The sequence below is a fragment of the Perna viridis genome, chromosome 11 (assembly GCF_037379345.1).
Source record: "Perna viridis isolate PV_CMFRI_1.1 ecotype Kerala chromosome 11, ASM3737934v1, whole genome shotgun sequence".
In the NCBI taxonomy this organism is placed as follows: Eukaryota; Metazoa; Mollusca; class Bivalvia; order Mytilida; family Mytilidae; genus Perna; species Perna viridis.
Genome location: NC_142455.1, coordinates 18622396 through 18646426, shown reverse-complemented (window position 1 = coordinate 18646426; position 24031 = coordinate 18622396). Strand labels below are relative to the sequence as shown.

The window sequence follows — 24031 nt, the reverse complement described above, 5'->3', positions numbered from 1 at the left end:
ATAAACTTGTTTATTAATATCTATATTATAAATGACTAGACATATGCTAATCAAACCTAAACTAGTGACAACCCCAAGCAAACCAAAATATATATACTGAGTCTTTTAACAGGTAGATGTTGTTGCCCAACTGTAACAAGCAGCTATGAAAAATTTGTGTGACTAACAGACTGACAAACGGACGGACTACAAGGGACAAACAACTTAGCCCATTCTCTGTTTTTTTTTTTTTTGTTTTTTGTTTTTGGTGGGGGGGGGGCGTATAAAATTCTTTTCAGAGCTTATTTTTACGTGACTTCTACAGAAATAAATCTAAAATTGCAGAGGGTATATAACTCTGAACATAACACTTGTCGGTGAGCAAATACAGTGTCCACCTTCAATAACACTGGTTTTGCGGTTTCAACACCGTGGAGTCATGGGTTTTTGTTAATTTACAATCATTTCCTGAGGAAAGACGCACCTGGGTAGTATAAATAAATTACTCTAAAATTAATAAAAAAGTTTATTTTATCTTTACAACACTAATAGATTTTGTTGCTAAAATAATTAACTTTAAAGTTTCAGAGTTTTCCTGTCTCCACGGGTACAAACACTCATATTTCTTAATCGTTCGTAAAGCGTTTGTTAACAGTTAAAGCAAAATTTGTCTCAATTTTGCTCTTTCTTTTCAAGACGGTCTGCCTGAAACCTCAAATGGGTACCAGATATTTCTGTAAATGCCATTCTCAGATTTCCCATGTACAAAATGTATGCTGTCATGCTACTCCAGCAACGCTAGAGGTTGTCTGGCAAGCTATTTTCTGACTTGGTGCCATCCTAACCTCTAGCATCTGACATGTTGCAAGCCACTGCAAATGTAAATTAGCTATACATGTGTTTTAAGAGACTTTTTGTCTTTAATTTACAAAAAAGAAGTTTAACCTACCGGAAATCAAACGATAAAAATCCTAAATTTTTGTTAAATACCTAGAAAACATTTGTAATGGAGACAGTTGTCAAAATGACCAGCAATTTTGAATTAGGTCACTAATTTTACGGAATATATTTTTGACAAAACGAACTCAAAGATGGTAAAGGCAGTTCGTTGGTTAATTTGATATGTTTGCTTCGCAAATTTTAAAATTCGTAATTTTATTAACCGGAATTACGCACTCAAAAAGCTAAAACCAAATATGAAGTTCATGTTAACTGCATTTACAAAGGATTTCCCGGATTGCTGGATTTTCTCATCAGGTAGGTCATTGTTTTTCTTCAGTTAAGTCACCTTCTCCCGTGTAATGGTAAAGAAACTGTATAAAACGTTTTAAATGGATAATAGTTTACTATAATTCTGCCAATTTCAAGGAACGGCGGAACGAGCGTTAAGCAATATGGCGCTCGGAAGTAAGAGGTTGGGGTATGGAGGAACGGAATCCCAACCTTTTACGTTGTAGGAGTACACAAAATTTAGCAATGCAAGTTATGAAACTGAAATAAGCACACCTATAGACAAAATTTAACAAGTGAAGCACACCAACTCACGTACACAAATCGAAACTTCAATCAAAAACCTTTATTCCAGCTAGCTTGTATGTTTTTTTTTTCAGGTGTCATACACAATAAAAATATCAATCAGAGGAACCAATAGAAAATATGTATGACATAATTTTCAATCTTCTGTTTCAAACTGAACTATTTCGAGCCTCCTTCAAAGAGCCCACCGAATCAAACGGACACTTTAATAACCATCAATGGATTTCGCCCATGTATTTTTACCTCGGTAGGTGGCGCTTCGGTACTTTCAGTTATTTGCTTCGGAACGCCTCGGTACTCTTTAGAAAGCTGTGGCCAGTGGAGATGCGGTAAACACAATTATTCCAGTGAATAAAATGCCCTAGTATTGCTGTGTGCCCGCCTGCACTAATTCTGGTGGCCACAGATTCCCCTTTAAACGACCTTACATAGTTTTGAAGTGGAGGATAGCAATTAAACGGACAGATCCAAAGACAAAGGGCCTTTGGAACCCGTCTCAGTTTGACGTTGTTTGTAAACAACATTTCGACTCGTCGGATTACTTACCTTCGTTATTAGGTTAGATATGTTACCGATACACTAGTTTGTGTTTGAAACTGTATATTGAAGGTATTTTCTTGAGAAACATGTTATCTGAACTGTCCGTATGGTTATCAAACTTGGGGAAAACAACATTAGATAATAGAGGGGTTATGAAGTCATGAACATTGTGTACCAGGAAGTTGAAATATTTTGGTAATGTGAACAAATTCCATAAATATCACAGTGTTTTATTATCCCAACTCCTTGTAGTATACAAAATGTAGTGTGAATCCTTGCATTTTAGGGACTGCTAAATTATATCAAGAATGGGTAGAGTCATGAGTGCCAAATATACTACACACACATGTACTCACTACTATAAGCCTTTTATAGTGCACATGGGTGCGGGAAGGAGAGGCAGTGATCCCAATGTCATGGGAAATATTAGGCCTTAAAATGTTCCATATATATTTACCTAAATTGATATCCAGTTCAGTGTCTTGACTTCATTATTTTTTTAAATATGTATTTTTATATGATACTATTTTGTTCAAATAGGACATTTTTTAGGTATGGGACTCGATTGCGCAATAATTAGTTTTCTTACACCTAAAGCCCTGTACCTTCTAATTTTATTTGGTTTATTAAATTTCATAGAGATTCTTTATTGTCCATAGAAATGGGCACACGGTGGGGGGGATGGGGTTGGGGGGAGGGGCATTATACATAACCAGACATTGCAATAAAAGGAACAATATTTCACAATACATAAATATATATATCAAGTTTGACCAACATGAACAAAAATATATAGTGCAATGACTTCACATCCCTTCTTTTCTAATGATCCAAACAATATTTACTGTTAAACTACCATTTAATTAATTTACACGTACATGATGACATGTATATTATGTTTGTTCTGATTTTAGATGTTTTCTTCAAATGTTATTTAGGGAATGACCGTTTAACCTAATTGGACAGGTTCTTGTATTTTAGACAAATTTTTGTATCTTAAACGTTTAAAAATATTTCTACTTTATTTTTGGATAAAAACAAAATGGAAGAGACTTTCTCTCATACTTGTAGGATTACTACATGTTACATGACTTGAAAAAAATGTTATGTATACTTAAAAAGAATGATGTTTTGTTGCAGTAAATCTCAAAGCTAAAAAATCGCGCCCTAATTCTGTAAGTAAAAAGAAAAAAAGCCCTCCTCAAGTTAAATGGTCAACCCGTTTTGTATGGTTTATCAAAAAGTGATGCAAAAATTATTCATTGTTTACATACAGTTCTAGTTGTATGTACAACATTTGTATATGTTATAAATACATGTAATTGTTTACATTGCACATGCATGACATATTCATACATGTACATGTATGGGCATGATGTAGAACACTATGTACTAAGTATAAATTTGTAATACTGAATAAATAAAATGACCCAATACACTTATACTTGGTATAAAAGGTAAACATTTTCTTGTGCATCAATGCAACTTGTAGGTGATGCAGAAAAAGACAAACAGATTTGATATGAACACAAAGTATATAAAAATGTTTGAAATCTGTGTGCATAATTTTTGTACATTTTAGATTTTAAATGCATCACTTGTTGATCAAAGGATTTCAATGCATGATTTTTGACTTTGTTTGCTTTGTGGTTTCTTGTTGTTTCTTTCAGTTTTATGACGAAAAAAGAGGAATGTGTAAGATATCTACGATTATTTTGACAACAAGCCTTACATGCAAGGGAAGAAAATTACAGAATGAGGATTAAATAAATGGATTTGTATCAAACTATTTAAATATGAGAAAAAATAATATATAATGTTATAGTATAAATTTTTAAGTATGTAAGGGACTAAGTGGTTCTAAATTTTATTTTGATTTCATATACTCTCATGAAATTTGTATAACACATATGTCAGAGGAAATTGCTGTCTAGTGTTTATGTGACTTTTGAATATAAGAATGGCTATTTTGTGAGGTGTTAGAAGCCATTCATATGAGTATTGTAACATTCAGACATTGATTCAGGGGCCCATGTGTGCTCAAATCGCCTTTTTCAATTTAGTAGACTGTAAGAACATGTGTGTGTGTTCTATCTGCTATTAAGTAAAGTTTTGTTGAAATTATTTTCACTCATGGTTATTGTTGTTAGTGCAGCTCAAAGATATATATATATATATATATATATATATATATATATATGCGCCCTGGCCGTTTTGGGCGAATACGATATTTTCCGACGTTAGTAGAATTTGTTTGGTCGAAATTATTGATTAAGTTATGAGGCATTTTTTTAATATCGGAGGTTATATAGTGTCATTTTTTGCTGGTCAATCGATTGGTCAGTTGTATTTTAAGTTTAATTTGATAAAAAAAAAATTCTCCCGATCAAATTTCGCCCTTATTATATAATACTCAAGTGAAAAAAGTTGTTTTGAAACATGGATATGTTGGGGGAACCAGGAAAAGAGGTTCATTTTTAGGGTAAGTGTAATACATTATCAACAGCAGCATTTTCGTTGAGATTTTACCACCATTTCAATAAAGAAAGACACTTATTCAAAGGATTGAAGAGCAAAATTTTCTCATGAAAAATTCTACGATTAATTGGGACTTGAATGTTCCACAACAGAACCTCGAAAGATAGCCACACCCATATGCGTTTTTTTTCTGACTGTTATCCGAACATAAGTCATTCCAAACAGGTAACCATCCTTTTGCTATAAGGAATTTATCGGACCTTTTCATAATTGAGGATAATTAAGACCCGAGACGATTTGAATGTGTAATGGCAGTACAGGCAGGTAATCAAGTCAAGTAAACCTTATTTAAAGTCGATAAATCAAACAGGAAATATAAGCTCTGTACAACTTTTGAAATCGTCATAGTGTAATTTTTGCTGACTTACAAAATGTACATTGCTCTCGCAGATTCATCAGCGGTAAGACCTCACTAACCTACAATCAAATCAAGGACGCCCATTTTAAAAACATTTCGGGGGCGCATTTCTTTTACCCGAATCTGAAACATGATTCTGAATCATTTTCATGTTTCATTGTTTCTTTTACTTGAAACAGAAACATGATATCGAAACATTTGAAACATAAGTGATTGATGTTTCAAACTGAAACAAACCGAAACCGGTCCCGATATTATTTTGCTTCGCTACCAAGCCATTTTGTTACTTTTGAAACATGTTTGATTTGATAGAAACTGAAACATGTAACAGTTTCTCAAATGTTGTATTTTTAATCACGGAATCATGTTTCTGTTTTTTGAAACATTGAACTGAAACATTTTTCAGATTCAGGTAAAAGAAATGCACCCCGGGTCATTTTGTATTGGTCCGAATTTCCTCTGACACTGCAACCCTCTTCTTTTTTATTTGGATATTGATATGTCGGATTGGGGTCAGAATGATGTGCCATACACAAAGTTGGAGATTCAGCCGTACCGCGGAGTACCGCCCTTCAACTGCTTGTAACGACTTTCAAGTTGAAATTGTGCATGTCACACCTACCTACCTGAAATCATTTTCCTGTATGCTGATACCAAATTTGCTACAGAATTATCTTTTTTATTGAAGTTTTGATCATTTTCCATTAGAGACGTGTTTTGTTGACATTTAAAATGTTTTAAAATTTTTGAACCGTAATAGAGAGCTTGTTACTTTTGGAACGGATGGGTAGTGCACACATGATTTTTCTGTGAAATTTTGAAATATTCTGTTAGATTCCAGTTTTAAAAAGCGTTTCTGCTCCGTTCCTTGCATAATGTAATTTTTGTAGCTAATTTGGTATTAGCATTCAGTGCTCCAGCTAGAAATTGAAAGGGGCAGGGTGCTGTTCAGCAGACGGGCACCTTTATAGTCGGAAAAGGGCACTTTTTTTTGGTTCGCATGATTACCATGTCAAGTTGTTTGTTTCATTTCCTATGTATGTAATTTTCTTTGTTTCTTTGTTTTTTTTGTTTGAATTCTTCTTTCTGAAAACTATGTGTAGCTGCTGAACCCCACCTCTTATGGTTTATATGAAAATTTTTTGATAGTTGCTATATGCACTAAGATCCAGGACTGAAAGCTGGTCAATGATGTCTGTGTCAACAAACCCGTCTTGGATATTGGTAGTCAATTTGGTGAGGAATGGTTCTTTGACTTTTGTGTTGAAGTCAGAACTTAGAGTAGTTGTCAATTGTAGATCAGATGACATCTGGGAGTATTTCAGCTGCCAAGGTCCATCTTGGGTTTATCTGGTTTCTAACATCTTGATGGTTTTGTCTACTGTTGATTTTACCGTGCTGAAGTTAACATCTCTATGTTGGAAGACCAGTGATAAAGTGGATATGTGTGGTAGTGTATTTGCCAGCAACAAGAGTGATCTAAGTGTAGTTTGGTCTTTAAGACTCTTCAGGATACCATTACCAACTGGGTCACTGCTTATACCTGACATCCCTATGTCAACAAAAATAGCTTTATAGGATCTAACTATGCTGGAAACTGCTTGGTCATGGGATAACCATCAGTGGTGCTTGGTTAAAGGCAGCTTGAACCATTTTCTGACTGGCTGTATGGACGCAACTATACTTGTAATACTTGTAGATTTTATCTAATGTTTCATCAGTTTTCTTCATGATTGGTAAGGAGTTGAAGCTTTTTCTACAGGCTAGTGCAAGTCGATGGTCTCTGCAGTGGTTTGTGATTAAGGATAGGTTGCTGTCCTTTAGTTTTTTGGCTATGAAATTCAGATATAAATTTTATAAATTTTAATTATGGAGAAAATTCCACGGAGAAGTCAAATTATTTGCAAATCGGCTTCCAATCTCCGTGTGAGTATACATTATTCGTCATTGTCTATCTTGTAATAAATTTTGTTTGCACAACGTTCGAAACTTTTTCATAAATATTTAATCCAATAAATAGTAACTAAATCTTTTAAAATCTAACGAGCAGCGAGTTTTTATGAGTTATTTTAAGAAATCTATTTTTAGTCATGTCATAGGTCACGATAAAATCATGTCAGCTGCCGTACTGGTTCAAACAAGCAATCGAACTTTTAAAATTATGTATTTTTTAAACTTTTGTTCGAAAATTTAATGTTATCAGTACATGTACGTGGTCACATAAATATTTTATTTGAAAAAAAATATAAAATGACTGGTGCCGAGTTGAGTCTGTGTTGAAGAACGATCTGATAGATGTGTTCGTCTTTGCAACTTTCTGCTTGTCGCTGGCAAGTTGAGCTAAACATTGTTTCTGTGAAGGCATAGTGGTTTATGAATAACTAAAAACTGACTCAAAACGCACGTTATATACATTTATCAGCTGTGACATAGAGTAGTCTTGTTGAGATCAATCATACCACCCAAGTGGCGGGCACACACTGAGGTTTTCATCACCTACTTCAAACTAATTATGTTAATCAATTACACAAAACAAAAGGTAAATTGTAACTGATATCTGGTAATTAATACCTGTGAAGTTTAATCTACACCAATTGATTTTAATGACATGATTGTATTCTCTAGGTAAACTTCAGGTACGTGTCATGACTGTAGTTGTAATATTTATGACAGGAAATCAATCGGTCATGCAAAAAACCACCTGTTCGGAACTTACCATTGCAAAAAAGGCACAAGGGTGTATCAGAAAAGGCGTAAGGGCAGAAGGGCGTGGCGCCTTCTATTTTGGGCTACCGAGACCATTGGCATACAGGAAAATGATTCCAGAATCGAAGAGTAATCAAGGGAACCAAGGTTATATTGGTAATCAAAAGAATGTAATCCAGGGACAAAGACTAGACATGGAAAACAGACATTCACAACAAAGAACATAGAGCAGTATGGGAAACCACCGCTCGCCAAGAACGAGTAGATGTGTATTTTGGAGAGTTCTCATTTGCTTACACTCATCAATTTGGTGACCATCATTTGATTGGCAAGTTCCAAGGAAAGTTAACCAGCCAACAGGTTATTTAGTAAAACATTCGTTAACATCATACATTAAAAATATGTTCCTTGCATTTTAAGAAGTTTAGCTTGAATATTTCAAGTGAATTTTGGCATGATATGCACAATTTTATTGACTTGTAAAGCATTGTTTATCATCTGCCATTTTAATTTCTGGTAAATGGGATGTGCCAAAACCTAGGCAACGGTCCTGATCTCGTATTAGTATTCAAACAAAGTTATCTTGGCAATTTAAGATTTGTTACCTTGCAAATGAGTTGTTTATTGTCAAAATAAATATGATCAAGAAGCAAATGATTTCTTGTTTCATAATGATGAATCTGTTGAAATATAATTTTATTTTTGAAATATGAGTTCAGAAATGCAGTATTTATTTTGTTACTGTAAAGTACATGAAAAACTTAGATGGGAGGGAATATTCGAAAATGGAAAAGTCTTTGATGAATTTAAAAACAAATGAAAAGATAGTTGCAGAAAGAAAAAGAAATGCAGGAGATAGTCAAATCCAAGAGAAAACAGATGATAGTACAGAAAAAAAACACAAAAAATGTGGGTAGTTGAATTTATATTTGGCTAGCAAGATCAATATTCCACTAGCCAGAATGGCAAGTTGGGGAAAAAAATGGTTTCTCACACTGATACAGTAACTAAAATCATACATACTAAGTAACAAAAGCAAGTGAACAACTCAGACTCCACTAAAAACTGGGAGCATGGACCAGGTGCACCGGTAGGGTAAGCGTCCTCTGCTTTTCTAGAAACACCTGCCGAGTTGCTCATAAAAAGTCAAGTCCGGGTAGACAAATGAGGAAAGGAAAACTATGACCCATTGAATAAATCAGTTTTCATGGTGCAGATGGATACACCATAACGATCCACGAACTAGGTATGTGTGACATGCACAATTTCAACTTGAAAGTCATTACAAGCGGTTGAAGGGCTGTACTCTGTGGTACTGCTGAATCTCCAATTTTTTGTATGACACATCATTCTGACCCAACCCTACATATCAATATCCAAATAAAAAAGAGGAGAGTTGCAGGGTCAGAGGAAATATGGACTAATTTTGTATGTGGGCCATATTAGCTAAAGGATTGATTTAGAGATAAGCCCCGTGGTGACCTGAGGCCAAGCCCTCCAATATGAATTGTAATTATCTTAATTTCTATTGTCCCTTTTTCTCTAGGCAATGTTAAAAACGCAAGGGTGTTAAGATACTGATAGTGATAGGGATTTTTTGCTAAGGGTAAGAATGCTTCATTGATTTTCCAGATGTCAGAATGACAGGACAGTATTAAAGGGATGGCATTTTTTTTTACAAGAAAACAATTGAATGCCATCATACTAGCATTGCATAAATGGTATGTTGTGATTCATACACTACTGTCAACTAAAATTTTAATTTCTCCACTCTTCATAGTGGAGTCACTCGTGTCTTCCACTGTGACTCCACCTAAGTGAAAACTGGGATAAGAGTGCTCCATTTCAATAGTTTTCAATTCTTATTTCTGTCAGTTACTGAGATGTTATTAAACTGCTAGAACCATTCAAAATACCTTGGTATACCAACAGGAGAAGTTAGTTACAGACAATTTTTGAAATGGTGACTCCACTGTGAAGAGTGGAGAAATTAAATTTTTTGTTGACAGCAGTGTATGAGACATATTTATTGTTTCCTTCCACGAACAATTCTTATTTTTTGGGTTTTACCCTTTGACTGCCAGAATTTTCACTAAGAGAGTGCCAGATGTATTTTCAAAAATGTTTTTCTAGCTGTTGTTCTGTGACATTCGTTGTGCAACAATTGTATAACGTGACAATGACGACTCCAATAAGAGGCGTCAAGAGGGTGGAATGAATACCACACACTTGTTTCCCATTGCTATTTTTAAGAAATTAAGAAAGCTTTTGACAGATTTTAAAATTCACGTTATATTACAAGTGATTAACTTTCCAACCATTTGATATATGGACAAAGACAATGCCGATTGTGCCTTTTTTTTTTGGGAGGGGAACACTTCACCTTTTGTTCTGCCTAAAGTCTGATTGTTGTGATAGAGGTTTTTAAGTTTGACAAAGCTAAATGTACAATGGTTAAAAAACTTTATTATTATTTCTATTGCTATCACTTTATACATGTATGTGTCATTTTTTAACAATATGAATATGGAATTTACAGTGTTGATTTTATTGACTTATGTGAAGTAAATTATGACCTGTGTATGGAAACGAATTGCAAGGAATGCCTAGATTTAATGAGTGAGGAACTTGATAATCCCGGCTCCAAATGGATGAGTTTGTGTCAAACTTTGGTGTGGGTTTATTAAGATGGGGCATAAGTTATAAGTGGTTTTTGTTGATCTCAACTATCATCTTCCTGTACGAGTTTTGCATGCCTAGAGCAAAACAATGCCTGCAGCTTGTTTTGGGAGGACCAGACGTGTGGCCTAAGAAGTAATAATAGAAAAATAGGACAAAAATTATAAATCAAACATTTATTTCTAGCAGCTGATATATATCATATAACGTTTCAATTGCAATCTTGAAAGAAAAACAATTAATTGGGAAAATGAGGTTCATATCAGCATAGGCTCATATATTTAAATGAATGTGTGTACACTGTTTATTGAATTCATATAACTTCTTGTCTAGCCCTAAAGGGTACATAAGCTTTTCATTAAGATAATATGTAACTGTCAGTGTTTTAATTGTTATGATAACCATTACATGTAACAGCATAAGAAAAAAACTTGTTGACACTAGGCCCGCCAGTCATCCAGCCAAGTAAATTATAAAAAAAAATAATATTGATTGATAAAATGACTGGTGAACTACCAGAACTTTCTTTTATGGACCTGCCCCTTTTTTGCCTCTAAATGGCATGATTTGTCTTCACAAAGGCCTTGCTACTTTGACACCTGGAAAACAAGTTTTTGACATGGCTGATGCATCAGCCCTGTGGCACCAACAGGAGTACTACTTTGGGCTGATGATCAACCCATTGTAGCACAGAACTCTTTAAACTTGATTGGAAAATGTATTTCAAAATATAAATTTCTACTCCACAATTAATTTGACATAACTGTCATTTTAACAGGTCTCAAATTTGTAGAACCATGTGTGTATTCCAATTTTAAAATTATCATTGTTCATACAAAATGAGTTACCTCCCCTGCAGTCTTCACATTTTCTGTAATTTCAACAGTACATTATTTTTTGCACAAGTTTTGTTTGCAATAGTTGAAAGAAATACTATTTTTTTTTTCAAAATCCCAATCCCATACCCCCCCTTTCCCCTTGCTTTCATTATGGTCTATAACTTTATAGTACTTCACAAGGCTTTCATAATGGTCTATAACTTTATAGTACTTCACAAGGCTTCACATTTATAACCTTAAAAGCATCTGTAGCAAAATCTTTTTCAGTTTTGGCCTGTTCGATTAATGTGTACAGATACTGGAAATATTACAGTTCTTGATGGATGGTGGGAATATTTTACACTTATCATGTGACGTAAACAAAATTCAGACACAGCTGACAGCTGCAAACAAGACAATGATTGCCTTTCCTATCTTAGAAAAGCTATGCTTTGATTTGGATAATACATTTGGAGTTATATTTTTTCCAAGGCGAGGTAGGTTCTTGACAACAGCAACAGTGGAACAACGGAGATACATGTACATATACATACATCTATGTGTTTCCTGAAGTTTTTAAAAACATTACATTCACTGCTTGAAATAAATGTAAGTAAAAAAAAGGCTTGAAAACTATCAGAAAAGATGAATTTGTTTTTACCAAAAGGTAATCTTAACCTTATTATATATATATATTCATCCAATGACATCAGAGCAGTCTACATATGAAGATGCATGTATATACATGTATATTAAATTAAACCTTGTTCAGACAAATATTATGTGACAGGATAAATAGTAGTTATGCAAGGGAGATTGTACATTTGTATTACTTGTACAGGGCACAATGACCAGTTTAGCTTATCTATGTACATGTACAAATGTATATTAATTCCTACATATTAAAATCTACATGTATCAGTGAAAATTCATGTAGAGTAGATGTAAGGTAGAAATAATGTCAATTGTTAATAAATAGACCAAGAATTAGTTTGCAATTCTAACTATTACTTGTCTTCTCTGTTTGTCCAAACTTTAAAGGTTTTGGAGAATTTTATTATCCAACATAAAATGTATAGAAATGCCCATCATTTACAACTGGTAATTACGATTTGGAAATTCCTACAGTCGGTCACTAGGAAATCATAGCCATGCATTACTAATTTTAGTATGGGGCATTAATAGTTGACCATTCAAAATGGTGAACATTTCTTACCTTTAATGAGTGACAACTTTAATTATGAGTGACCTAATTCAATTACATGTAATTAGATTAGGAGATTTAAAGTTGTTGAAAGATGGTACTGGAACTGAGTATATTGAATTATTAGGTATGTTTAATCTTGTACTATAGATTAAATTTTTTTTAAGGGGGGGGGGGGGTGATTGTTAGAAACAAAACCATCATGATTTATTTTCATAAATTTTTGATTCATCAAGATACTGAGTTATTTTAAATTAAGGTGGAAGCATATGTTTCAGTAATAGATATAAATATGGTTAAAAAAAGTATCAATGCAAAGCCTTTTCCATATTGGCCCTGTAATATGCCCTTTGTATTAATAATAGCCTCGGATGGCTGTAATGGCCATTATTAATACCTCGGGCATGTAACAGGGCCAATACAGAAAAAGCCATATATTAATACTATATTAACATGATGCCCTTATTTTTTGCCTTGTGCAGTCAAATATGGTAGATACATGTTGATTTGTGATATTAAATATCTGAAATCTACACACTTCATCTTCAGTGCTCTTAGTAATAACACAAATTGCATGTCTTTAAATGACGTGAAATGAAAATACTTAATATGAGTTTGAATTTAAAAAAAAACATGGCCACCATTACTAAAAATAGAACATAGGGGTCAGACAGCAGATTGTTGCATATACAACATGTATCTCCAAAACCGTTAGGTTTTGCCAATATCTTTTAATTGCTGAAATATCCTTATTATAAGGCCTAAAAAAGTCTTTGAGGGATCAAAGTTGTCAGACAACTCTATGTCAGGGCCATTGCCCTTCAGAGGTGAAAAATGCCTTCTTTTTTTTATTTTTACAGTTTTCAGCCTATATCTTGAAAACTATATTAGATAGAATGAAACTTTCAATTGCTGAAATTATTATAACTAATATAAGGCCTACAAAAGTCTTCAGGGATCAAAGTTGTCAGACGACTCCATATTGCCCTTGAAAGGCAAAAAATTACGTTTTGTGCACTTTTCAGTCAATATTTTGAAAACTATAATAGATAGAATGAAACTTTTGATTGATGAAATAATCCTCATGATATGTCCTAACAAAGTCATGGAGTCATAGTTGTCCAACAACTTTTTGTTACAGTTATTGCCTTTGAAAGGCAAAAATTTAAACAGATGAGCGATTTTGGCTCTGGGGAGCCTCTTGTTTATATATTTCAGGCTCATCCGGTATTGAGTCATAAAATTCCTGATTGCAGAAACAACTCTTAACTTTTTTCACTTTTGGTGTCTTTTGTCTGTTTATCATATTCATATTTCTCATTTTGTCTTTTCAGCTTGGTGACTGGATGTGAATTTGTCGGAAGTGGCAAGATTCCTCTGGTCCATGATTAATCCTGCATGCACTTGTAGTCAGACAGTAGTTTGAATTCGTAGGAGCAGAATAGCTGCTCAGGTGAGTGGATTCTTTTGGATCTGACTTTCCAAAGCCGCGGTTTACAGCCTCACACTTTTGCGTCACTGTCCCAAAACGAGTCTTAACCAAGTTTGTCCGTCCAAATCGAATGTTGATTATATTACACCTAAGTCTCTCATCATCCTCTGTCATGTACAAGCATTTTGCTTCCACATCTGGCATTAAGTCTTTGCCCCAGTGATCTTGCCCAGTACCTTTACATACATAGGAGTATGATTTGTACTTTTCTAAACAATGTCTTGTATAACACGCAATGATACTATCTGTTGCATAGCTAAATCTGTTCACAAGTTTGTTCATATCTCCTGCACACTCACTACGAGCGAAGTTGAACCCTTTGTGCAGCTGTTGCTTAAGTCAAAAGCAAATCGTTTTTGGAGCATAGTGCAATCTGCTTTAGATACAAACTGTAGCATCATTTCATTGAATTTGGCATTGTCACAGACTCGCATTTGTGATTTGGCTAAGGTTCTCAGGTATGATAATTAAATTTTCTACTTGTTTTCGGCTGAATCCTCTGAATGCATGACTGTCACCATCTGTTGTTAATTGTCCAAAGATAAGTGGTCATTTAGCATATCAGCCAGTATTTCAAAATACCTTTTCATTGCCTATTGTAGCACTTCATTTCATGTTAGATGAACAGGTACCAGGATACCCTGGACACCCTGGATCTCGTCCAACTGATCTTAGATTGCTTGCTGTCTTACAAAGTTTGTTTGCATCATGAAGTTCTATAAGTTTCTTTTTTACTGTCACATTTCTGCTAGTGAGCTTCTAGCCTGGGTAGAAGGCTGAAACTGTGTTGTTCTATGGTGACCGAACAAGGATTTTTTGTATTGTGTGTCAGTTTCAGCTAGTATAGGTGTGTTTTCTGGGAACCCATATCTTCAAAGTGCCATTTTTAGCTCGCCTAACCAAAGGCCATATGTGCTATTGCCATCACTTGGAGTCCGTTGTCCTTGTCCGTCGTTGTTAAACAAATTTTCAAAACTCTTCTCCTCTCACACTACTTGACCAATTGGTACCAAATTTTGTATGAATGTTCTTTGGGGTATCTTGCATAGAAATGAAGTGGGGATTTTCGATCCATCAAAAAAAATGGCCTCTGTTAATAAAAATGGAACATAGGGGTCAGGCAGTAGTTTTTTGCATATATCTCCAAAACCGTTAGGTTTAGCTGATTTCAGAAGAGGTAAAAGTGTTCAGCATGATGAGATCTGTCTGCGGTCAAATTTTCATTTTAATCTGATAAGCCATGTTGGAGTTATTGCTCTTTTTCAATGTTTTTTCCTATTTTTAATGTTATTTCTTTCAAAAATCTTCTCCTTTGACACTGCTTGACCAATTGGTACCAAACTTCTTATGAGTGTTCTTTGGGGTATCCTGCATAGAACTGATGTGGGGATTTTTTATCCATAAGAAAAGGCCCCCGTTAATAAAAATAGAACAAAGGGGTCAGACAGTAGTTTTTCGCATACAGGTATATCTCCAAAACCATTAGGTTTAGCCAAATTCTTTCAAAAGATGATACGATCCTTATTTGTAGGACTACAAAAGTCTTCAGGCATAAGAGTTGTTACACGCCTCCTTATAAGAGTTATTGCCCTTGACAGGGGAAAATGAAATGTTTTTCTTTTTTTCAGTTTTCAGCCAATGTCTTGAAAACTATGATAGATTTAAACTTTCATTTGCTGAAATGATACTTATGATAAGTCCTATCAAAGTTTTCTTGAGTCAAAATTGTTGGGCAACTTCTTGTTTAATTTATTGCCTGTGAAAGGCAAAATTCAACCAGATGAGCGATTCAGGCTCCTGGGAGCCTCTTGTTTTCAGTGACGGCCACTTTTGACCCTGATTTGATCAGACTACACACAGTATGATTATAGAGTTGCCAGTGCCCTTGTTGACTTTATGGACTGGCGTATGGATTTGACTGGAAAAGTTCCTCACATAGGTTACATTTGCTGGTACAGTACTTCTAATAGCACGATTAAGGGGATCAACTTTCTGAGTTTTAGTGTTTTTAACAGTCTTATATGTAGCAAGCATCAATTTACCTAGGTGGTAGTTTACAATTTGTTGTAGAACATGTTTGGATTTCTCATTTGATTCAATTTCAAAATTTCCCCTCTCTTAGTAAGCATTTTATTCAATCCAAGTCTTAGATTTCTTAATTTTTGAACATGCAAATAAATAAAGTTAACATTTTGAATGGTTACCACAGGAACAGTTCACTATGATACTATGGCATCAGTAACATATGATAGTTTTGAAAGAACCGCATCAGGAATTTTGTAGTGTCATGTATATGCCTGTGTGTATTCTGCTTGTCACCTTGCTGCTATGTCAGAAGCAAACAGCCCATTCAGGAGTTTTTTTTTTTTTTTTTGGTTTTCAAGCGAGCTGGCATTATATCACACACACTTGACAGATTTGTCACATACTTCCGATGGTTGGCTGACATGGGTCTTTTGTTGAGGTAATGTACTGGTTCAGTTGAAGTAAGGCCTTTGTTGACCATGCTTTCTGCAGCTTTATATGCACTACTGTCTGGATCTGTGGTTATTTTATTAAGCTCTAACCCATCTTGCTTGAGTTCTTGCCCAGGCTTGTTCATTTCCAATACTGTCTTGCATGTTAATATTCACCTTTTTAGTTTTTTACTGTATGGTTTTTCTTTTTTGATGAGCACAGCTTTGATTTTTGATTTGTGGCTACAACATAATGTTTGAATGTTTCATTTTCAGTTACAGAGAAGGTAGACTGTGTTGCTAGTTGGAATGGTGTTTTTCCAAGACCTGAATATATTCTGATGATATAGATTCCATCGGCCTGGACATTTATTGTCTTAGAATCCTAGCCGCGTAGTCTTTTCACCCTTTTTACCTTTTCTCTCTGCATTTTCATGTCTTCATTTTTCTTTTCTATTATTTTAGCCACTTAATTTGATGTGTACTGCATACCTGATACAGATGGAGGGGGAATATTTGATGCCATACAAACTTGATGGTAACTTGATGTGTGTTGAAGACCCACTTGCCTGCCTACATTTATTTTGGCTGCACGACGACCACGCTTGTTGCTTTCAACATCTTCGTACAAGTTAAAGGCTTTTGATTTGTATTTGCACTTAGTACACTTTGCCACTTCTCTCCAAGCTGAACCCCATTTCTGTTCTTTCAATAAATCCTGTCTAAGTAACCTTTGTACTTCGGTGACATTAGTATGTGCTCCCTAAATACTTTATTCCACATGTCACAATTTTTTCCTATTGTTACAGTTCTATTTGTCTTTCTTTCAGATCTGTAGGCAAAAATAAAAGTTTTCCTTCAAAATTTAATTTTAAATTTAATTATTTTGGATACAATCATTCAGTTCAAAAATTGTCTATTTAATTAGCTCCCTTGTTTTCATTAACTTTTTTTTTTCATGCACCATTTACATTATATGCTCATATCTCTCTTTTCCATATCTAATTTTTATAGTAATTTCATAACTGTATTTCTTGACTGGGAATAAAAATATAAGTTTTATGTAGGTTTCTCTTCTTTTTAAGGATTTCAAAAAAAAATTGGGGAGGGGGGGGGGGCTATTTTCATGTTTTCTACCATAGACATACAAAAAACTCCAAAACTCTCTATTTTACATGTATTGAAAATCTCTCTTTTTTTACATGTATAGATATGGCTTTCATATATCAAAGTACTTCTGAATAACTTATTTAGTTAGATTAATGTAAAGATTTGTCTTGTGCAGTCTTAATTTTATGTGGCCACACATCTGTTGACTCAAGATATTTTTACACGAGTTGTAACTGACAATTATACAATAAATATATGAAGCAAGAGAGTCAACATGCATGTGACCATTGTTCAAAGAGTGATAAACTACACAAAATTTAGTGTTTTCCAGCCTTTTTAACAGATTTTTCCAATCTCGGTCAAGTTTGAAGGGCTTATATGACATTATAGTTTCAAATTATTACCATAAACCAATCAAATCAACTATAGAACACATTGAAGAGCTTGAGAAACAATATTAGAGTTTCTTCATGTAGACTTTGTTTTTGAGGCCAAATTTTGCCCTTACCAAACCAACTTCTTTGTCTGCTACAACCTCATTTCCCATGGAAAAAAAAAAAAATTGTAAGGTATTTCAAAACATATCACATTTACTCCAGATTTTTTTTAAAAACTTTATCGCAAACTTTGCCTGTAGTAATAGGTACAAGTATTGTATTGATATTCTTGAGCGGGTCTACGTCAAAACATGAAGGCTAATAAAATAGTCAGAGTTCCTTTTTGTTATATTTTTTTTTAAACAGCTGCATGTAATTTTTAACTTGAATTTTGGCCATATTTAAAGATGTATCCAAATAGATAAAATGTGTGATTTTTATTTACAGATTCAAAGACAGGAAAGAGGAAGGATATCCAGTTGATAGGGAGTACTGCAGCACAACAACACCAAAGTGAAAGTATAAAACATGTGCTTTTGACTTCAAGGTTTGACAATTTTCCAATCTTTGTGGAATGATCTAGGTTTTTTAAGTTAAAAACAAATTTCCTGAAACATTCTATATGTATGAAAGTTGTACATGTATCATAATTCAAGATATTGATCATTACGATATAATTACAAATTAACATATCAGTGATATAATTGATACACACTTTTTATATAACATCATAAGCAACAAAAAAATAAGGATAAAATAATAATAAGTCATCATGGATACGAGACTTAACTAATTACCTCACTTATGTTACATTCCTTATGCATTTCTTCCTCTCTGATAATCTCAATAGAATAATTTGTTTTTCCTACCTACTGACCCAAGCTTTAAACCATTGGGTTGAGAAACAGCAAACATATTTTTATGTTTGGCCTGATGTAGAAGTTTTCCATGTATGTGTGCACACTTATATTTGAAAGTAAAAATCACTCACCTAATGCATTTTTGCCACTCTCAACTGATATCTTTTTCTAAAAATAATATATTTTTTATGATTTTTTTTTAGGATTTTGAAAACAAACAGTTATCTCCCTTTACATATGGTCACTTAATATCAAATTCATTCATGTTTAATTTCTATTATGATGAATATTGTGGTTGTTGACAGGTCTGGAATATCTTCTTTTATCATACTTTAGTGATATTTCTTGCAGTAAACCATAAATTGTTCATGACTTAGTCTGAGGCCTAACTTTCATAGCATAGAGCATAGAATTTCAAGTATTGTGGTAAAATTGTGGCAAATTGTGTTTTGTTTCATGTATTAAAAGCAATTATCTGTTTTTTTATAGGATCAAGCAATCAGTGATAGATGTCAGTTGCCAGGTTTTTTAGGTTCAACTGAACAACTGTGCCCAGCAGCAGCACCATAGCTTTATGTATTTGGAAACTTTATTTGAAAATAACATTCATAAGAGATTTATGTAAGCATTTTTATTTGTTAGCATACAAAGCACTATCAAATTGTGTAGTTGAAATGTTGATTTTCTACTTTTCCAGAAAAAAGAACTGCATTTTAGTAAAAAATGTGTGTTTTACATTGCTTAATTTATCTTGTAGGTTAGAAAGCAAGAGATGAATAAAATAAGTAAATTTTACAGTTTAGTTTTTGTATTGGGGATATGTTTCTATAAGAAATACGCTTCTTTATCAAACTAATGATGAGAGAGTTATCAAGGATTATAGTGGAAACTAAAAGAATGTAATCCAGAGACAAAGACCAGGCATGGATAACTGACACACGACCAAGAATAAAAAATCACTGAAATATACAGCAGTCCCCCTTTCTAGGGGCCCCTCATTTGAAAGACCACTCCTTTCTCTTGGCCATATTTCTCTTGCATTAACTCTTTATATACTAATTTTTGAAGGCCACCTCTAAAACGCTACCAGCCGCCACCCTTTTTCGGCCAAAAATATCCTTTGTCCTTTCAAAAACAACCATGCTGTTGTTTATTGACAACTTGGTTAACAACGATTAACCAGAAGTTTGAGACCGGATGTTCAATAATTTGACCTGAAAGGTTAAAGTTACACTTCTGTGATTGCACAATTGGTAAACAAAGATGACATCTGTTAAAAATGTTGACACTCGAAAACAAAGTTAAAGTCATTAAATTTACTGAAAAGGGTCACAGTTTGAGGAAGCTGGCAGAAGATTTTAAAGTGTGTAAAATGCAAATTCAAAATATTATTCAGAAAAAGGAGAACATTTTAATTATGGAAACAGTCTGACATCAGTTCATTTTTCAAAGTAAATCTGTGATACAATGTACATGTACATGTTCAAGTACTTTTAATGAATGCATCTTATGTTTAAATACATTGTTATATTTTAATATTGTCTGAATATAGCTGAAATATTGCTGCTCGGACGTTAAACCCCAACAAACAAACAATATATTTTAATGTGTCATACTTTAATTTTAAACAGATAATAAAAGGCATTTAAATATATTCATAAAACATATAGCAGACATTATCTGGATTATACATAAAGATCATACAAAAGAAAAGCAAATCTGTTACATAAGGTACATTTTGTATATATTTTCAGCCAGTTTGATTTTCAGATCAATTCCTTTAGAGAGACCACCCTTTTTGTAAAGCCTCTTTTATGTTGCAAATGGGTTGTTCTCTCCAGGGTGGGACTACTGTACATGCAAGGTAAAAAAAAGTAAATGAGCATCTAAGACTCCACAAAAACTGGAAGCATGACCAAAGTGCACTGATATGGTAAGCATCCTCTGTTTTTCTATCAACACCTGCCAAGTTGCTCATAAAAAGTCAATTCAGGGTAGAAGAGAAAAGATTGAAAAACTATTGGCACTTTGTATAAATAAGTATTCATGGTGCAGATGGATTCACCATAATGACCCACAAGTTTATGACAGCCATAAGAAATATGGTTTTATTTTGTTCAGTTTTCATTATTTATGGAGTGAACTGCATTGAATTTATTTCTTTTTTTAGGAAGAAAAAAGCTGTCTTCCATGATGTATACAGTGATTGTAATATTCCCAGACAAGGGTCAAACTAAAGTATGAGACCTTTGTAAATATTTATTTGTGTCATAAAATAGATGTATTTTGTGGAAAAAAAAAACACTTTTCATATTTGTTACCCAGGAGAATGGAGGAAAAATAGCATTTATTTTCCTGCATTAGGTTGACCAGTCATGTACCCTGTTCAAATGAAGAACTTTGGAATAACAGATTGGTATACTGACACAGTTTGTAATCAGGATTTTTCTCTCTTAGTTTTTTAAAGGATAAAACTTAAAAATAAATAGGTTTATTTATTTTAGAAAATATATAGAATATGAAATTTTGATAGATTGCATATTACAAATGAGTGTGGAAAAAAAAAACTGCTGAACTTCTGGTACCTTTAAACTTTTGTATGAATAGCGATTCATGTCGCAGTGAGGATATTTCTATAGTGAGCTTATGCCATCACTTGGCATCCGTTGTCATCGTTGTCGTCGTCTTGGACAAATTTTAAAAATTCTTCTCTGAAACTACTGAACTGACAGGTTTTAAACTTGGCATGATTGTTCCTTAGGGTGTTCTGCACAAAATGGTCGTTGGGATTTTTGATCAATGAAAAAACATGGCCGCTGTTACTAAAAATAGAATATAGGGGTCAGATTCAGTTTTTTGCAAATAACTCAAAAAGCGTTGCCTTTAGCAAATTTCTGGCAGGATAAAATTGTTCAGCATCATGAGACGCACTTTTGCCAAATTTTCAAAACGATTGGTCATCTGATGTAGGAGTTACGGCCCCTGAAACAGTTTTTTTTGCATTTTCGCATGTGTAAAATGACTTGGGATTGTTGATTCATGAAAAACATTGCCACTGTTACTAAAAATAGAACATGGGTATGGATGGCAGTTTTTTTGCAAATAACTAAAAAACCGTTGCCTTTAGCAAATTTCTGTCGAGGTAATATTGTTCAGCATCATGAGACAGACCTATGCCAAAATTTTCAAAACGATTGGTCATCTGATGTAGGAGTTACGGCCCCTGAAACAGTTTTTTTTTTATATTTTCGCATTTGCAACTTTGAAAATCTTCTCAAAACCCATTGCACAGAATTCAATGAAAGTTGGCATATGTGTTCCTTAGGGTATCCCAAACAAATTGACCGGGGGGATTGTTGATTTATGAAAAAAAATGGCCGCCATTACTAAAAATAGAACATAGTGGTCTGATGGCAGTTTTTTGCAAATAACTCAAAAACCGTTGCCTTTACCAAATTTCTGGCGGAGTAAAAATGTTAAGCATCATGAGAAGGACCTATGCTGAAATTTTCAAAACCATTCATTGACTAATGTAGGAGTTATGACCCCTGAAACAGTTTTTTTTTTTTTTTTTTTCACATGTACAAATTCGAAAATCTTCTCTAAAACCATTTAAGATCATTGAATGAAAATAAGCATAACAGTTCTTTAGTGTATTGTGCTCAAAATGACTGTTGTGATTTTTAATCCGTGAATAGATATGACTACCTATACTAAAAATGGAACTCAGGGGTCATAAGACAGGTTTTTGAAAAAAATTCAAAAATTGTTGCCTTCAGCAAAATTCTGATTCAGGTCATGAAAATGCTATGAAAAGCATTTCCTGCATTTGACAATTTAGTTGATTTTAACTTAGCCTGTCTCATTCCTCAAGTTTTTCAAATAAGCAAATGGTTAACCAGGTGAGCGATTCAGGCTCTCTTGAGCCTCTATTTTCTATCATGATAGTTTTAAATACTTACTGGAATTAACATTAAACTAATTGGAAGTATCATTTGTTTAAAGTATTACAACACTTTGAGGGAATGGGGTTATTTATATAATATAAGGTATGTTTCTCACAAGTATCATGATACTTGATAATAGTGTAATGGTAATTGTTGAAAGAGTAATCAAGGGAACCATGGTTATAGCGGTAATCAAAAGAATGTAATCCAGGGATGAAGACCAGACATACACAACAAAGAACATAAAGTAACTAAAATCATACATACAAAGTAACGAAAGTAATTGAGCAACTCGGACTCCACTAAAAACTGGGAGCATGGACCAGGTGCACCGATAGGGTAAGCGTCCTCTGCTTTTCTAGAAACACCCGCCGAGTTCCATAAAAAGTCAAGTCCGGGGTAGACAAACGAGGAAAGGAAAACTATGACCCGTTGAATAAATCAGTTTTCATGGTGCTGATGGATACACCATAACGATCCACGAGTTCATGACTACCAAAAAACTTCTGTAGTGAAGACTTCAATCTTGTAGCAACAGAAGCCTATTTGTTAGAGTTCTAGCGCGATACAAAAAGTCTGCGTAGTTTCGGCAAGCTCTGGCATAACGTATTAGTTGTGATATGAACACTCCATACGCAGGAGCCGAAGGGATGTTGCCACAAATGAAAGAAAAGTTGACAATTCTGAATTAAAAGTCATCACGTTTGTCGTAAAGTTTGGTCAATACTTTTCCTTTACCATCGATTTCTAAGTGTAGGTCAAGAGGTAAGTATTTGTATTCCACTTATTTTAAATAAATGAAAAAATATATGTTGCCATTCCCCAATCTTTTATCTTTACTTTGGGACACCACTCATCAAAATCCATCCACGTCTTTTTAACACTCATAGCAAAGTTACCCTATTTTCAACCAAAAAAAAATGAGCAAATTGACCAATAAATAGTCAAATGCCAATGGCAGTGTTTTCAGTTAGTCCTTCGATAGGCCTTCAAAGGTCTTTAACTCTGATGTCTTAAAGTGAATTAATTTGTCAATCCAAATTATTTGGCCATTTCTGTTACACTAAAAAATAACATCAGAAAGAGAAAGACGAATTTGTCTTAATTGTAGTCATACACAAGTCAAAGTAGGTCTATCCCCAGGTGGCACTAAAATGTTCAGTTAGATATCACTGGAAAATAAAGAACAATTATCTTCTAGGAATTTTTGGGTGAAGCAAAGAGCTGAGAAAAGAAATAATGGTAAAATATCAACCATTTAAATAACACTGTAATTTTAGAATCTGATCATACATCGATTTCTAACTGTAGGTTAAGGTCTGAAGTATCCTTTATCTCAAGTTTTTTGGGATAGATGTGATGTATCAAATCCCCTAAATTAGGAATTTTTATAGATAAAACGTCATGTATATAGTGGAAACAGATTAAAGG

General features: G+C 33.9%; 1 long non-coding RNA gene across 18 annotated transcripts; it reads left to right on the top strand.

Annotated features, from left to right (window-relative positions):
* The first annotated feature begins 1162 nt into the window (after positions 1-1162).
* Positions 1163-22644, top strand: LOC148603216 (uncharacterized). Of its 18 annotated transcripts, XR_015916372.1 has the most exons (9): positions 1163-1236; positions 1590-2073; positions 3726-4857; positions 11443-11651; positions 13693-13811; positions 16772-16844; positions 18241-18340; positions 19143-19274; positions 20824-22644. It is a non-coding gene; the product is annotated as an uncharacterized LOC148603216 (long non-coding RNA). The 18 variants fall into 18 exon arrangements; XR_015916380.1 differs by lacking the exons at positions 1163-1236; positions 1590-2073 and adding an exon at positions 12427-12485 and having other exon boundaries at positions 2751-4857; XR_015916375.1 differs by lacking the exons at positions 1163-1236; positions 1590-2073; positions 3726-4857 and adding exons at positions 5037-5363; positions 9290-9378.
* The last annotated feature ends 1387 nt before the right edge of the window (positions 22645-24031 follow it).